Source organism: Phyllobates terribilis, unplaced genomic scaffold, assembly GCF_046119375.1.
Source record: "Phyllobates terribilis strain yellow unplaced genomic scaffold, ASM4611937v1 Scaffold_764__1_contigs__length_703092, whole genome shotgun sequence".
NCBI classification, from domain to species: Eukaryota; Metazoa; Chordata; class Amphibia; order Anura; family Dendrobatidae; genus Phyllobates; species Phyllobates terribilis.
In genome coordinates, this window is record NW_027363524.1 from 545,246 (window position 1) to 563,757 (window position 18,512).

An 18,512-nucleotide genomic window follows, 5' to 3' on the forward strand; every position below is an offset into this window, starting at 1 on the left:
TAAAGGGGCTCTAAATCCCTCTTACAGTTATATGAAAAAGTTTGGGCACCCCTATTAATCTTAAGCTTAATGTTTTATAAAAATTGGTGTTTTTGCAACAGCTATTTCAGTTTGATATATGTAATAACTGTTGGACACAGTAATGTTTCTGCCTTGAAATGAGGTTTATTGTACTGTTGTAAGTTCTCTCATGCGAGAGAATCGGGCTGATTATGCTAAGGACACTCGGCTCACACTCTGTCATTTTGATCTGGGTGTCATGTTAGTGTGATCCCATTCTCTCACATGAGAGAATCTCAGCACAGGTGTGGAGAAGACGGAGAACTTAATTTCTCAATCTTCTCCATTGTCTCTGTGCGCATACATCACACTGCACTCAGATTAAGTCCGAGTGCAGTCCGATATTTCACACACACCCATTGACTCGTAGCGAAATCATAGTGAAATCATAGTGATTTGCCCTGTGATTCACGGTCCAGGAATACCTGTCCTTTCATCTCTGGATACACTTGCAGATACACCTGATTCAGAACATGAAGAGCAGGATTCTGACGAAGGTTTCATACTAGTCCCAATGAGCCACAGCTTTTTCTTCACACTTTGAATAAAATGATTTAGTCAAGGACTTCCTAAATATTCTGCACAACTTTTAGGCTCTAGACTAAAGGAAAAGAACCCACTATTCCTGTTAACTGTTAATTCTTGGTACAGAAGCAGAGAAAAGGAATTCCTTCCATACTTTACTCAAGACGGTGCTCTAGTGTATTGCAGTGATATTCCTAGGCTGATGGAAAAATGTAACATTGAGTACAATGTGAGCAAGTGGAGATTCTTTATTGATTCATGAAAAAGTATGAAAGCTGTGCTACTGCACAATGGCAGCAAGTATGCTTTAGTGCCTGTAGAGCATTCTATGCACTTGAAGAAATGCTATGAGAATTTTGACTTTATTCTAAAGAAACTTAAAGAAGTTGTCCACTACTTTCACATTGATGCCCGTAGGAAAGGGCATCCATGTATGATCGGCCGGGGAACCCTCGCCGACCAGCTGTTATCGGTCCCAGCCGAAAGTCCTTACCTGCAGTGCTTGGCTGTCCATCTGTAGTGGCCGCCGGGGGGTACTGCACATTCAATTGAATGGGAGGTGGATGAGCAGTAACAAGCGCCAGCCACTACAACTTGACTGCCAAGCACCGCAGGTAAGGACTTCCGAAAGGCACCGATATCAGCTGATCGACGGGGGTGCCGCGTTCAGGACCCCAGCCGATCATACATTCATGCCCTATCCTAAAGATAGGGTATCAATGTGAAAGTAGTGGACAACCGCTTTAATTACAAGGATCAAGGAAGGTCAATATGTGGTGATCTGAAAGTTCTCTCATTGCTCCTTAAGCAGCAAGAAGGATGCGTGAAGTACCAATGCTTTTGTGAGAATGGCACAGCCGGGATAGGACTCATTACTGGAGCCAAAACAGTGGGTCAATAAGAACATCTTTGCAATCTGGGATTCAAGAACATAGTTGCGGAATGTTTAGTTAATTCCACTAAAGTTCTCCTGCCACCACTCCACATTAACATGGAGAGGAGAACTGAAGAGAAAAAGAAAAGGAATAAGAATTAATTTGCAATAAAGTTGCAGAATGAATGTTCAATAAATTTAAATTATAATATTGTTTGCATTTTTGCCTACAGTAAAAATTTTCCTTGTTCATCTCACTTGTAGGTAATTTCATGCGCATTTTGTGCATTATCCATATGTGATGGTTAAATTTATTAAAACAGTCATTGAATTTGAAAACATTTTCATAAACCCAATCGCTGCATACCTGTGCAGGCTGCAATTGTTTTTTCATACTGAATTGGCATGAGAAAATAGTCGGTGCTATGTACTGCCCCTTAGTATAATATTGGGTTGAGTGCTATTCGATAAAATATTGGATAGCTCAAGGCCGTGTTTTACGCCAGTGTGAGTGAGCCCTAAACATTACTCCCCGATGCAGCACTTCATAGGAAAACATACGTACAAACGTGTACAACAAAACACACACAAATATACACCTTACCATCAGTAAAATAGTAGTCGGGGTACTTCTCCTCAAACACGTAGATGGGTTTAGGCTTCCCTTTCAGCCTCTCGCTGACTCTCCTTACAAGCTCATACCTGCCAGCAAGCAAAATGCGAAATATAGTTACTAACATTTACTACATGTCTACTTTACGTCAGCAACATTTCTGACATCCCTTTTCTTAACATGTTTAAATGTTCAGCAGCATTTTTTCAATAACATTTCCAAATCTTTTTTTTTTTTTTTTTTAGAATGGATCACTTCGGTTCTGAAGTGACTGAGGGGCCTATATTTCTGAAACCCCACAATCAAGACCACATTTTAATAACGGCACCCTTCAAGGTATTAAAAACCACATTCAAAAGTTTGTTAACCTTTCAAGTATAGAAATTGGAGCCCAAAATTTGTTGTGCAATTTCTCCTGCATATGCCGGCACCCGATGTGTGGCCGGAAACTACTGTTTGGGCACACCATAACCATAGGGCTCGGAAGAAAAGGAGGGCTACTTGACTTCTGATGCAGAATTTTGGCAAAAATGCTTTGAGACTGCCATGTAACATTTGAGAAGCCTCGAGGTTGCCAAAACAGCAGAAACCTGCTGCAAGTGAAGCCATTTTGGAAATTACACCCTCTCAGTTGCGGTTGGACTGCACAGGTGTTCTCCAGAAATCAGAATGCAATTGGTGTTGCAGAGTGAAATCTGTATATTTCAACTGCATGATGATGAAACTGAGTGAAAACTTGTTTTTTGTGAGTTGAGTGGCAGCTTTTCTTGGTACCATTTTGCAGTAGATAACATTTTGCTTTTAAGGCTAAGTTCACAATTATCCCATGCTCTGCGCTGAGCACTTATGTCACAGCTTCCATTTAACAGACTTTACTTTAACCCCTTCACGACCTTCGATGTATCCATAAGTCCAGGTTGGTAAGTACTTCCAGATTTGTCACGCACAGACTCTGTGGGAGCACGAACACCGCCGGGTGTTCAGCGATTCTGACAGCTGACACCCAGCTCTCACTGAAGGGCAGTTTAACCCCCTACACACTGCGATCAATATCGATCGCGGCATTTACAAGGCAGGGGCCGATCATTGCCATGGTGACTCGACGTTGTCATGATGACATCTGGGTCACGAGTGCTAGCAAGCCAATTAGATCAAGAGCAGTGCATGATCTAACTAGCACTGACAGTTTATAAATCACTGCAATGCTTGTGCATTGCTATGCTTTAGAATCTTTATTATGGTGATCAGAGCTGCGAAAGTCCCATAGAGAGATTAAGTAAAAAGGTTTAAAAAAATATTGTAAATTATTTTTTATTCCCTTCACCCAGAACCTGTTTTCACCTTCCTAACCAGGCCATTTTTTTCAATTCTGACCATTGTCACTTTATGAGGTAATAACCTTGGAACGCTTCAACGGATCCCACTGATTCTCAGATTCTTTTTTTCATGACATATTCTGCTTTATAATAATGTTAAAATTTCTTCGATATGACTTGTATTTATTTGAGAGAAAAAAATCTGAAAACTGGCGAAAATTTTGCAATTTTTAAAATTGTAATTTTTATACCTTTAAATCAGAGCGATATGTCACACAAAACATTTAATAAATAACATTTCCCACATGTCTACTTTACATCTGCATCATTTTTAAAACATATTTTTTTTCTGTTTGAAAGTTAGAAAAGTTAAAAGTTGACCAGCGATTTCTCATTTTTAGGGACCACATCAGATTTGAAGTGACTTTGAGAGGTCTATATGACAGAAAATACCTAAAAGTGACACCATTCTAAAAACTGCACCCCTCAAGGTGCTCAAAACCACATTCAAGTATATTAACCCTTCCTTCAGTTGTTTCACAGGAACTAAAGGAATGTGGAAGGAAAAAATTAACATTTAACTATTTTCACAAAAAATTTACTTTAGACCCAAATGTTTTTATTTTCACAAGGGTAACAGGAGAAAATGGACCCCAAACACTGTAAAATTTCCCAAGAGTACAACATAGATGGGGGAAAACTACTGTGTGGGCGCACAGCAGGGCTCAGAACGGAAGGAGTGCTATTTAACTTTTGAAATGCAAAATGTGCTGAAATCATTGGAGGACATCATGTCACATTTGGAGAGCCCCTGATGTGCCTACAGAGTGGAAACCCACCACAAGAGACCCCATTTTGTTAACTAGACCCCTTAAGGAATTTATCTAGATGTGTGTTGAGCACCTTGAACCCCCAGGTACTTCACTGAATTTTTCAACACTGATCTGTGAAAATTAAAAAAAATATATATATTTTTCTCACAAAAATATTGCTTTAACCGCAAGTTTTTTCATTTTTACAAGGATAGCAGGAGAGAATGGACCCCAAAATGTGTTGTGCAATTTCTCCTGAGTACGCAGATACCCTATATGTGGTCCAAAACTACTTTTGAGGCACAGTGCAAAGCTCTGAAGGGAAATTTATACCGTAAATTTATCACTTAAACATGAGCCATGTATGAGGGTGTCAGAGCCGGAGTCGTGGAGTCGAAGGTGGAGTCGGTGTCATGGAAATTGAGGAGTCGAAGGTTTGGCTTACCGACTCCACATACCATTGGGCAGTGAAGAAAAATAATTAAATTTTTACCACCAAAATTTTGTTTTAGCCCCAGATTTTACACTTTCACACTGGGCAAAAATGGCACAAAAAAAATTGTCCCACAATTTTAGCTGAATGTAGAAATACCCCATATGGGTCATTTTCTGTCAAGTGATCCAAATCTGAATATTTTTTTTACCTAATGTCTTCGGATTTTTTTTTTCTTTGTTTTTTTTTCAGTGCTAATTTAGTGAATTTCAAAATAAGGTAGTTAATTTTATATAGATTTCTAAAGTTTTGAAAAAGTTAGAATTTTGGGCTTGCATAATGATAAATTTTTGATATGTCATATCTCGGGTTAGAAATAAGATAAAGAGATCTCCCACCGTTCTGTTTAGAAAGGTACAAGCTTTAATTTGACATGTCACAAGATTATGTTTGCTAATATTTTGTTTTTGAGGAGTCAAATTAAAAAGGAGCCATTACAGGTAAGAGGAGTGTATGGCGCCGGAGATCGCGGTAAGCGTAAGCACTGAACGCATACCGCGATCTAGGGCGCCATACTTTCATACTTACCTAACCGGGAGGTGTGTTGCCCCGGCGCCTCTGTTCTGGCCGGAGACTGGGTCAGGAATGCGGGGTCGGAACCGGCGCATGCACATAGCGCGCTATCCGGCGCCATTTTACTGAAGACACATTTGCCATGCATACCAGGACTGGGGATGAGGGGTACCATACATACCAGGATACGGATGAGGGGTACCATACATACCAGGATTGAGGATGAGGGATACCATACATACCAGGATTGGTGATGAGGGGTGCCATGAATACCAGGATTGGGAATGAGGGGTATCATGCATACCAGGATGAGGGATGGGATGCCATGCATTCCAGGATGGGGATGAGGGGTACCATGCATACCAGCATAAGGCTGAGGGGCCATACATACAAGGATTGGGGATGAGGGAGCCATGCATACCAGAATTGATATGAGGGGTGCCAAGCATACCAGGATTGGAGATGAGGGGTGCCATGCTTACCAGGACTGAGGATGAGGGGAACATACATACCAGGATTGGGGATGAGGGGGGCCATGCATACCAGGATTGGGGATGAGGGGTCCCAAGTATACCAGGATTGAAGATGAGGGGTGGCACGCATACCAGGATAGGGATGAGGGGATACCATGCATACAAGGATAGGGATGAAGGGGTACCATGCATACCAGGATAGGGATGAGGGGCCATGCATACCAGGATACGAATGAGGGGCCATGCATACCAGGATAGGGATGAAGGGGTACCATGCATACCAGGATAGGGATGAGGGGCCATGCATACCAGGATACGAATGAGGGGCCATGCATACCAGGATGGGGATGAGGGGGTACCATACATACCAAGATAGGGATGAGGGATGGGGTACCATGCATACCAGGATAGGGATGAGGGGTACCAAGCACACCAGGATGAGGGATGGTGTGCCATGAATACCAAGATTGGGGATGAGGAGTGCCATGCATACCAGGATGGGGGTAAGGGGCCCATGCATGCCAGGATAAGGCTAAGGAGGCCATACATACCAGCATTGGGGATGAGGGAGCCATGCATACCAAGATGAGGGATGGGGTGCCATGTATACCAGGATTGGGATGAGGGGTGCCATGCATACCAGGATTGGTATAAGGGCTGCCATGCATACCAGGATTGGGGATGAGGGGTGCCATTCATACCAGGATAGGGATGAGGGGTACCATGCATACCAGGATAGGGATGAGGGGGTACCATGCATACCAGGATAGGGATGAGGGGTATCATGCATACCAGGATAAGATGGGGCAGCACATAACAGGATGGGGGAACAGGATTGGGTAGCACAAATACCAAAATGGGGAGCCACAAATACCAGGATGGGGGCTGCACAAATACCAGGATGGGGACAGCACAAATATCAGGATGGGGACAGCACATAACAGGATGGGGGCGCAGAATAGGGGCAGCACATAACAGGATGGGGGACCATATACCAATAAAAATGCTCGCCACCCGGGCGTAGAACAGGTTCAATAGCTACTATGTTATAAAAAATTTTAAATAGGTATAAGTGTTACCTGTGTTTTTGGTTACATTTGTACAAGGACTCAAGTTGGGATCTCTCCTTGGGACAATACTTTTATATGTTTAATACTAAAGTAAAAGAAGCAATATTAACCCCTTTAAAGGCTGTTTGCACGTTAATGACCAGGCTAATTTTTACAATTCTGACCAGTGTCACTTTACGAGGTAATAACTCTGGAACGCTTTAACGGATCCCACTGATTCTGAGAAAGTGTCTGGCTGTGACGGCATAAAGATGAGCCGAGGTCATGTCCAATGAACTCAGCTCACCTCATGCACGTCACTGACAGCGTGGGAGAATTCTACTGCGCATGCGGTGAGCGTGAGAGAATTCTCCCATGCTGTCAGTGACGTGCATGAGGTGAGCTCATGTCCAATGAACTCAGCTCACCTCATGCACGTCATTGACAGCGTGGGAGAATTCTCCTGCACTCAGCTCTTGAGCAGGAGAATTCTCCCACGCTGGGATGGCATTGAGATGACAGGCTGGATCGCAGCTGAACGCTGCCATCCAGCTTTTCATCCTTCAGAGACACTGCAGAGTGCAAGCATGCCTGCGCTCTGCAGTGTCTATGAAGGATGGCATGCTGGATGGCAGCGCTCAGCAGCGATCCAGCCTGTCATCTCAATGCCATCCCAGCATGGGAGAATTCTCCTGCTCAAGCGCTGAGTGCAGGAGAATTCTCCCACGCTGTCAATGACGTGCATGAGGTGAGCTGAGTTCATTGGACATGAGCTCACCTCATGCACGTCACTGACACCTTGGGAGAATTCTCTCACGCTCACCGCATGCGCAGTAGAATTCTCCGACGCTGTCAGTGACGTGCATGAGGTGAGCTGAGTTCATTGGACATGACCTCGGCTCATCTTTATGCCGTCACAGCCAGACACTGAGGAGCGCAAGCATGCCTGCGCTTCTCAGTGTCTGCGGCATGGCAAGCTGGATGGCAGCTTTCGGCTGCGATCCAGCCTGTCATGTGAATGTAGCAGAGCTGGAGCCATCCTGGGAACCATCGAAAGGTAAGGATGAAGTTGCTTTATTATTTTACTTTTATTGCAGGAGATCGTTGGCTTTAGCTGGAATGGGCGTGATGGTAAGTATGGTTTAATTTAGAACAATAAAGAATTGTGTGTTTATTTCAATTAAAGGACTTTATTCTGGGTGTTTGTGTTTTTTTTTTTAACTTTGACTATGGGGTTAGTAATGGGGGTGTCTTACAGACGCCTTTCCATTACTAACCTGGGCTTGATGTCAGCTGGCATTATAAGCTGACATCAACCCCAGCCCTATTACCCCACTGCCACCGCTACAGGGCAGTGGGAAGAGCGAGGCTAAGTGCCAGAATTGGCGCATCCTATGGATGCGCCATTTCTGGGGCAGCTGACGGCTGGTGTTTCTAGCCTGGGAGGGGGCCAATATTCATGGCACCCTTCCTGGGCTACTAATATCAGCCCCCAGCTGTCTGCCTAGCCTTTGCTAGCTATTAAAATAGGGGATTCCCCACATCATTTTTTGGGGGGTCCCCCATTTTAATAGCTAGTAAAGGCTAGGTATTCAGCTGGGGGCTGATATTAGTAGCCTGGGAAGCTCCGTGGGTATTACCCCCTTCCCAGGCTTCAAACATCTGCCCCAGCCATCCGCTTAACCTCCGCTAAAGACTAAAATTACAGGGAACCCCACGCCAATTTTTTTTTTAATAAATCCTTTATTTTAACACTAAATGACAAGCACAGTAACCAACACTATCACTGTACTTCTTATATATGTGACTGACATGTTTCTATCTATCTAATCTATGTGTGATGCTCTATTCTTTCTATTCTAAATTGTCGGGTACCGATGCTGAATTGCCGGCCGACTTTTTTAAAGAGACTGTGCATGAAAACACTATTATTTTTTTTAATAAATCCTTTAACACTAAATGACAAGTACAGTAAGCAACACTGTCACTGTACTTCTTATATATGTGACTGACATGTTTCTATCTATCTAATCTATGTGTGATGCTCTATTCTTTCTGTTCTAAATTGTCAGGTACCGTTGTATGCCGCTGCTGAATTGCCGGCTTTTCATGTAATACATTCTACATTATTCTTAGTTGTTTTCCTTCATGTAGAATTAACCTACAAGGAAAGAAAGGGTTTATTTTCATTTCGATATTTGTGTCCCATTGACTTGCATTGGTTTCCAGTATCGGAATCGGCGATATCCAATATTTTTTGGGTATCGGTCCGATCCAATCCGATATTTCGCGATATCGGAAGGTATCGCTCAACACTAGTTGTCATATATCAGTTGTGTAAGTCAGAAATGAATTTAGTAGCCCATGGATGTGTGGTACAGGCTGAAGCATTCTTTCATACACAGGACAGGTTTGTCAGTGCAGGTGTCGCATTCCGTAGCACACTCAGCACCTCTTTTGTGACTTACCTTTTTTTCTGCTTTGAGGGACTTCCCCCGGGAAATGTTGGCATTGTACTATACGAGCACCTTCAGTTCCGGAATTACTGGGGCCTGCTCCTTCCTCACTGCCAAATAACAGGGCCTTGATCACTACCTCCTGGAACCGAAAATACGATGTAGCGGTCTGGCCTGCACATCGTGATAAAAGAAAAGTGTTATGCATTGCCATCTGTACGATGTGCACGGCCACCTTCTTGTACCACACCTTGGCCTTTCTCAAAGCACTGTACGGCTGGTGGACTTGATCAGAGAGATCAACTCCCCCCCCCAGTACACAATCTGGTTTGACGACCTGTGTAGAGGTACCTCGTACAGTGCTGGGAGTGCTGCCATCACCATGTATGGTGGTCAAGAGAAGGACATCCCTCTTGTCCTAGTACTTGACCACCAGCATGTGGTTGCTGCATTGGGCTCTGCTCTCACCCCTTCTGAGCAGCTGCCCAATTAGCATCTTCGAGAGGCATCTGATTTTTGCGGACAGTATTTCAAGGCTGCGGTACCTCACACAAAGAGGGACTTAAAGAGTGGGATGTTGGTATAAAAGTTATCCACGTAGAGGTGATAAACTTGATCCAGCAGTGGGCGCACCAAATCCAACACAATTTTACCACTCACTCTCAGGACAGGGGGGCATTCAGTGGGCTCAATGCAGGAGTCCTTTCCTTCATAAACCCTAAACTTGTGGGTGTACCCTGAGGTACTCTCACACAGTTTGTACAGCTTCATTTCGTACCTGGCCCTCTTAGTGCGCAGGTACTGCCAGAATTTAAGCCTCCCCTTAAGATGAATTTGGGACTCATCCACGTAGATGTCATTTTGAGGCATGTACATTTCAGTAGACTTGTTGTTGAAGTTCTTCGATGACCGGCCGAACTTTGAAAAGATGATTGGGATCATCTCGGTGAGAACAACGTACATTATCATTTAATGCAAGAATTTGTGGATGGTCTCAAAACGTGTCTGGATCATGACCATTTGGAACAATGGAGTGTTATACAAAACGTTAACACTCCAATGAACTTCTAGCTTCTTCAGTATCCCCATGTGAAGGACCAGGCCCCAAAACTTCTAACTTCAAGTTAGAAAATGATGAGTGGTTTGTGACAAAAATTGTTGAGCGTACAAATTAGTTTCGCCCACCATCAGGTTTAAAAAATCCTCAGAGAAAAAGACTTTGAAAAAGTCTATTTCTGTGAGGCGGGTGGTGTCAAACTTGATTCCTTATTGCACCAGAATATGCGGAATCTGTGGCTCATAATTTTCGAGGGTCTAGGTCCACATGGGGTCAATAATGGCTGGCGCTGGTTCAGCTTTTGTCCTAGGGCGTCTTTTTGGCGGTTCAGAATCACCCGAGGAGGAAGAGGGGGACGAGGATGAGGAAAAATAAAGAAAGGTGGGATCCTCTCCCTTACTGTCAGTGTTGAAGGCAAGGAAAGTAGTGTATGGCTCCTTCACTGAATACCGTGTGTGGGACAAGCGGGACAACATTTTTTTTTTCATGTATGTGGTGTTTGTATCAGTACTTTATTCAGTTGTGTGTGTGAGAGTGCTTGGTGTAAACTTTTTTTTTTTTAAAGAAAAAAAGCAATAACAGGAGGTGGTGCAAAGGGGGGGGGAGAAAAAAAAGTCTATGAAACAAAACAGTGGAAAACAGCAAGCATGAGTGCGGATCAGAGATGTGCGCCACTGATCAACACTTGGCGGCTGCTGGATGTGCGCACGGAGGTGGTGCAAAGGGAGGGGGAGTGCAAAACAGCAAACACGAGTGTGAATCAGTGATCTGCATCACTGACTAACGCTCGATGGCTGATGGATGTGCACAAGGAGGTGGTGCAAAGGGAGGGGAGAAAAAAAGTGTAATGCTCGGCAGCTGCTGGATGTGCGCACAGAGGTAGTGCAAAGGAGGGGGGGAATGGACAGAGACAAAAAAAAGTCCTGGAAAACAGCGAGCACAGACGTTGATCAGTGATTTGCGTCATTGATCCATGCTCAGCCGCTGCAGGACGCACGAAAAAAAAAATCTGCCAAAAATCAAGTACTGATCATCACTCGGTGGCAGAAAGGGGGAGGTGGGGAGTTTGATAAAAAGAGGGGGAAAGGAGGAAGAGGGGGATTGAGGTGGATGAGGAGAGATCAGGCAGGGATCTTCTTTCTTCTATCTTCTTTATTTGCTAGCAGCAGGAGCAGCAATTGTGGGGTCACAGGCTTTTGTCGCACCACAAGGCCCAGCACGGCACACAATCTGACAGCGTGACCGCCCTGTACAAGTCCTCAGCTACTATGAGGAAGTGCAGGACAGTCACAGCCAGGTCACAGCGCATCTGTGCGCTGTGACTGGTGTGATCGATGTCATCGTCGATAACACCAATCATAGCGGGCTCAGGTGAGGCCTGGCGTTGCCAGGCACCAGCCTGTGATCGGTGCTCTTACAGCCAATCACAGCGGTCATAGTTGCAGGGGGGCGGTGACATCCTCCTAGGATGACGACGCCATCTACCCTGAGGTAAGATGCACCAGAATTTAAATGTGATCACTACGACTCCGGTCACGGTGCCTCATTAAAGATGAGAAGTAATAATAAGTACCTGGTCCATAAGACCCAGGGCACAGGACAGTATTATTACGTACAATGTCAGAAAGGGTTATTTAAATACACGTGTTTCAATTTTTTTATTATTAATATTACAACACTAGATATGTACTTTTTCAAGTTTTTAAACAGAGTATAGTAGTTAAATCACCAAGCTTTAAAATAAAACAAAATTAACTAGTCTGAACAATTGAATTAATAGTAAGTCCTTTTGTTTCATCAATTTGTCCCTTCTACTGGGCAAGATTTAATCTTGTCAACAATCTCTTATAACAATGGCCGTTTCCTTTTGTGTCAGTATGTATGGTTGTTATGGTGTTAGAGTCCACCTGAGTTAATATCTGATTTTTGGTTACTTTTAATAGCTTTGGTTTTCTTGGATACACAAAGGAAGGGGACGGACCAGAAGGATGCAGAAAAATCCCTTCTACTTCTTCATTAGCATAATCTTGGCAGAGTACATTAGCCGGCAGCCACCAGTGCTGATCATATTCACAGGTCACATAACCAGTTATGTCACCATTGCCAATCTTGTGCCATCTTCAATCACTTCATGGACTTCACTGTCGTTGCTGAATGAATGTTTTTATTTCTGTGTCACTCAGTGGAATGAAAGTGTGGTATTGTGAAGTTCTTGTGATGGGTTCTACTTCCTGTAACTAATGTTTTAACAAAATCTCCTCTTCTTTGTAGTCCTGGTTTGTACAGTACATGAACTGAATGTTAGGAATATTTTCTCACTGCAGCTGAATAGTTGGCGGTGTGTTAAGATGTGGTCTGAATATGGCCTCTGGAGGCTAGCCCGAGCTGCAAGACGTTGCACGCTGCCTTCTTAACCATCACATACACCTTTGCCATGAGCTGTAGAAAAAAGAGCCATTCAGCTTCCACTCCAAATTCTTTCTTGTGATGGCAGACATTTATAAAAACATGAGTTTTTTATTTGTAAAAAAAGACCTTATACTTTTAGACCACAGACTGAACAGATCTGAATTCAAGATTTTCGAATTGACAGTGTTTATACTGTTTTGTTTTAGTTTGTTTTTTAACCACTTAACAACATCTGACGTACTAATACGCGTCTGTGCCCTGGGACTTTAGAGCCAGACCCGTATTAGTAAATCATGGCGATCACGAGCGCACACAGGCTGTGCGGGCGTGATCGCCGCCGGGTGTCAGCTGATTGTCACAGCTGACACCCGGTACTATGTGCAGGGAGCGCTCAGGCACCGCTCCCAGCACATTAACCCCCGCGATGCTGCGATCGAAGTCGACCGCAGCATTGCGGGGGCAAGGGGAGGTGATCGCAGATACTCACCTCCTCTTCTGGCTTCCAGCGCTGTCTGCCGTGGCTTCCAGGATGTTGCCATGACAACATCCGGGTCACCAGACAGCAGGAAGATTGTTTGGACATGCTCAGTGCATCTCCAAACTATCTTCTCCCTGTCCAGCACTGACAGCCTGCATGGCACAGGGATGGTGCTGCATTCCTGTGCCATGCAGGCGATCAGAGAAAAAAAAGTGAAAGTCCCATAGTGGGACAAAGTAATAAAGTATAAAAACTATCAGAAAGTGAAAAAAAAAAAAGAATTGTAAAAATATATAAAAAAAAATTAAAAAAATAATCCACCAAAAATAAAAATATAATGTACCCATCAATAAATATTATTATAAAAAAAAAAAAAACAAACAATAAAATTACACATATTTGGTATCGCCGCGTCCGGAACAACCTGACCTATAAAACTGTCCCACTAGTTAACCCCTTCAGTGAACACGGTAAAAAAAATGAAAAAAAACGAAGCAAAAAACAATGCTTTATCATCATACCGCCAAACAAAAAATGGAATAACACGCGTCAAAAAGACGAATATAAATAAATATGGTACCGCTGAAAACGTCATCTCGTCCCCCAAAAAACAAGCTGCCACACAGCTCCATCAGCCGAAAAATAAAAAAGTTATAGCTCTCAGAATAAAGCAATGCTAAAAAATATTTTTTTCTATAAAATTGCTTTCATTATGTAAAAGTGCAAAACATAGAAATACGATATAAATGTGGTACCGCTGTAAACGCACTGACCCGAGGAATAAAGCTACCTTATCAATTTTACCACACGCGGAACAGAATAAAAAAAACAAAAAAAACAATTCCTGAATTGTTGGTTTTTGTTTATTCTGCCTCCCAAAAATCGGAATAGAAAGCGATCAAAAAATGTCACGTGCCTGAAAATGGCACCAATAACAACGTCAAGTCATCCCGCAAAAAACGAGCCGTCATATGACTGTCTGCCAAAATCTGGAAAAATTATAGCTCTCAAAATATGGCGATGCAAAAACTAGATTTTACAAAAAATGCGTCTTTTAGTGTGTGACAGCTGTCAGTCAGAAAAACCCCATAGGATTCTGGTATCGCTGTAGTCTCACCGACCCGAAGAATAAGGTCGTCTAATCACTTATACCGCATGAGGAACGACGTAAAAAATAAACTCTCAGGTTAGGGTTGTGCTAGGGTTAGGGTTGTGCTAGGGTTAGGGCTGGGTTGGGGTTAGGGTTGTGATGGGGTTGTGATTTTTTACAAAAGAAAAAAACATGACAATAAGGCGACTAGTGTTGAGCGCAAGTGCTCGCTACTTGAGTTTGCATCGGGTGCTCTGGTATGCATTGAGTATCGTGGGTATTTGAGTGACATGCTCGAGTCTCCGCCCCATAAGCTTCACGGCCCAAAAAACTTTGCGGGGATTGTCTGCCATGCATGAGCGATCCCCGCATGTTTTTTTTTGGGTGTCTAATAACCGTGAAACATCCGGGCGGGGACTCAAGCATGTCACTCGAGCACACGCAGTACATGGTGCATACCTGAGTACCCGATGCAAACTCAAGTAGCGAGCACTTGCGCTCAAGACTAATGACAACTTATTCAATATATTGACCTAATGTTATCAAATTCTGTGTCGTACCTCTGGGTTCAAAATGTTCACTATACACCTTAATAAAATCCTTGAGGGGTTTAGTTTCCAAAATGGGGTCACTTGTGGGGGAGCTCCACTGTTTAGGCACATCAGGGGCTCTCCAAACGCGACATGGTGTCCGCTAACAAATCAGGGGCTCTCCAAACGCGACATGGTGTCCGCTAACAAATTGAATGGAAAATCGGCTCAAATTGTTAGAGGACGCCATGTTGCGTTTGGAGATCCCCTGCGTGCCTAAACTTTGGAGCTCCCCCACAAGTGACCCCATTTTGGAAACTAGACCACCCAAGGCACCTATCTAGATGCATAGTCAGCACTTGGAACCCTTAGGTGCTTCACAAATTGATTCGTAAAAATGGAAAAGGATTTTTTTTCCACTTTTTCATTTTTACAAATCAATTTGTGAAGCACCTGGGGGTTCCAACTGCTCACTATGCATCTAGATAGCTGCCTTGGAGGGTCTAGTTTCCAAAATGAGGTCACTTGTGGGGGAGCTCCAATGTTTGGGCACACAAGGACTCTCCAAACGCAACATGGTGTCCGCTAACAAATTGTCGGCTCAAATTGTTAGCGGACACCATGTTGCGTTTGGAGAGCCCCTGTGTGCCCAAACATTGGAGCTCCCCCACAAGTGACCCCATTTTGTAAACTAGACCCCCCAAGGCACCTATCTAGATGCATAGTGAGCACTTGGAACCCCCAGGTGCTTCACAAATTGATTCATAAAAATGAAAAAGTGTTTTTTTTTTCACTTTTTCATTTTTACGAATCAATTTGTGAAGCACCTGGGGGTTCCAAGTGCTCACTATGAATCTAGATAGGTGCCTTTGGGGGTCTAGTTTCCAAAATGGGGTCACTTGTGGGGGAGCTCCAATGTTTGGGCACAAAGGGGCTCTCCAAACGCAACATGGCGTCCGCTAATTATTCAAGCAAATTTTACAATGAAAAAGTCAAATGGCGCTCCTTCCCTTCCGAGCCCTGCCGTGTGCCCAAACAGTGTTTTTTCCCACATATGGGGTATCTGCGTGCCCAGGGGAAATTGCACAACAAATTTTGCGGTCCATTTTTTATTACCCCTGTGAAAATAAAAAAAATTGGGTCTAAAGTAACATTTTTGTGAAAAGAGTTAAATGTTCATTTTTTTCTTCCACATTCCAAAAATTCCTGTGAAGCACCTGAAGGGTTAATAAACTTATTGAATGTGGTTTGGAGCACCTTGAGGGGTGCAGTTTTTAGAATGGTGTCACTTTTGGGTATTTTCTGCCATGAAGACCTCTCAAAGTGACTTCAAATGTGATGTGGTCCCTAAAAAAATGGTTTTGTAAATTTTGTTGAAAAAATTAGAAATCGCTGGTCAACTTTTAACCTTTATAGCTCCCTAACAGAAAAAAATTTTGGTTCCAAAATTGTGCTGATGTAAAGTAGACATGTGGGAAAATTCAAATTGTGAAAATTGCCAAATTTTCAACATTTTCACCAAATTTCCGTTTTTTTCACAAATAAACGCAAGTGATATCGAAGAAATGTTACCACAATCATGAAGTACAATATGTCACGAAAAAAACAATCTCAGAATCAGGGGGATCCGTTGAAGCGTTCCAGAGTAATTACCTCATAAAGTGACAGGGGTCAGAATTGTAAAAATTGGCCTGGTCATTAACGTGCAAACCACCCTCGGGGGTTAAGGGGTTAAGTATGATCCCATTGAGATGCCAACTTGAATTTTGGTACAGATGTGGCTAGGAGCATAGGAGGTACATGTTATTTTTTTTGCAAATTTAATATTAGATTGATTTTTTGGAAATCCATTTTGAAATTTTGTGTTTGATTCCGCATGGGTAAAATATTAACAATATTAATAATCTTTATTTTTATATAGCGCTAACATATTTCACAGCACTTTACATACATTATCATCGCTGTCCCCACTGGGGCTCACAATCTAAATTCCCTATCAGTATGTCTTTGGAGTGTGGGAGGAAACCAGAGAACCCGGAAGAAACCCACGCAAACACGGGAAGAACATACAAACTCCTTGCAGATGTTGTCCTTGGTGGGATTTGAATCCAGGACCCCAGTGCTGCAAGGCTGCAGTGCTAACTATTGAGCCACCGTGCTTTTTCCACAGTAAGAGCTCAGGTGTGATCTATATGGCAACCTGCCCATATCCACTTAATTATGTGGGCAAAACTAAGAGAGAACTGAGGAGGAGAGTGAGTGAACATCTGGGTGACATCAGGAATGATCGACATACCCCACTGTCAAGACATATGAGAACAACACATCTGGGTGAAGTAGATGAAATTCTCTTTACAGTTATTGAGGTTGTGAAATCTAGCCCCAGAGGGTGCGATCAGGATAAGGACCTATTGAAACATGAATGTGAATGGACCTTTAGAGTGGATTCCCTTACCCCTAAGTGGATAAACAAACAAATTACATAGGCCTGTTTCTTATAACCATGAGACGTTATGATGGACCTTTGAATCGATTGGATTGTTTTGGCTGACCATATAAGCTAGTTTTTTGTCCCCTCATTGTGGGCTGCACAAATTCTTGTGTCTATTTTTTTATCTGGATTAGACTTCATCATTATATATAGTTTCTGCAGCTAGCACCTGTTCACACTTAGGATGTGCTGGTCAGTTTTCTTATTATATATTACTATAGGAGGTTGTAACTGCCTCCTGTCTGACCTGGCATTCCCCCCATTTAACCAGCAGGTGATGTATATTCTATTCTACCAGCCCATTTGAATTGTAGGTGTTTTAGCCCAGAAGTGACATGTTCTGTCCAGAGTTATAGGCTTGTAGCCCAAGAGAGGCACGTAGGCAGAGAAGTACCCATCAGACGGGAGGTCACCTTGCAGCGGTTGATGGGCACACATGAATTGGCCAATTTATGCGCTAAGAACCTCCGTTTATTGTAAGTAAAGTCCATTGAGTAATATCACAGTTTATATCAAACGTTTTTATTGTCTTTATGTATTTTGGCCATAATGGAGTGCTGCTGTGCTTTCTTTTCATATATCTTATTCAGTTTCTGCAGCTTGCACCTGTTCACATTTAGGATGTGCTGGTCAGTTCTTTTTACACATTTACACATATATATACAGTACAGACCAAAAGTTTGGACACACCTTCTCATTTATAGATTTTTCTGTATTTTCATGACTATGAAAATTGTACATTCACACTGAAGGCATCAAAACTATGAATTAACACATGTGGAATTATATACTTAACAAAAAAGTGTGAAACAACTGAAAATATGTCTTATATTCTAGGTTCTTCAAAGTAGTCACCTTTTGCTTTGATGACTGCTTTGCACACTCTTGGCATTCCCTTGATGAGCTTCAAGAGGTAGTCACCGGAAATGGTCTTCCAACAATCTTGAAGGAGTTCCCAGAGATGCTTAGCACTTGTTGGCCCTTTTGCCTTCACTCTGCGGTCCAGCTCACCCCAAACAAATCTTGATTGGGTTCAGGTCTGGTGACTGTGGAGGCCAGGTCATCTGGCGTAGCACCCCATCACTCTCCTTCTTGGTCAAATAGCCCTTACACAGCCTGGAGGTGTGTTTGGGGTCATTGTCCTGTTGAAAAATAAATGATGGTCCAGCTAAACGCAAACCGGATGGAATAGCATGCCGCTGCAAGATGCTGTGGTAGCCATGCTGGTTCAGTATGCCTTCAATTTTGAATAAATCCCCAACAGTGTCACCAG

At 43.1% G+C, this 18,512-nt stretch overlaps 1 long non-coding RNA gene across 1 annotated transcript in view; it reads right to left on the reverse strand.

Annotated features, from left to right (window-relative positions):
• Positions 1 to 1,897: 1,897 nt before the first annotated feature.
• LOC141239065 (uncharacterized) overlaps positions 1,898 to 18,512 on the reverse strand; it is a 56,519-nt gene continuing 39,904 nt past the window's right edge. Inside the window, exon 3 of the long non-coding RNA XR_012304484.1 lies at positions 1,898 to 2,161. This is a non-coding gene — a long non-coding RNA (uncharacterized lncRNA). The remainder of the gene's footprint in view (positions 2,162 to 18,512) is intronic.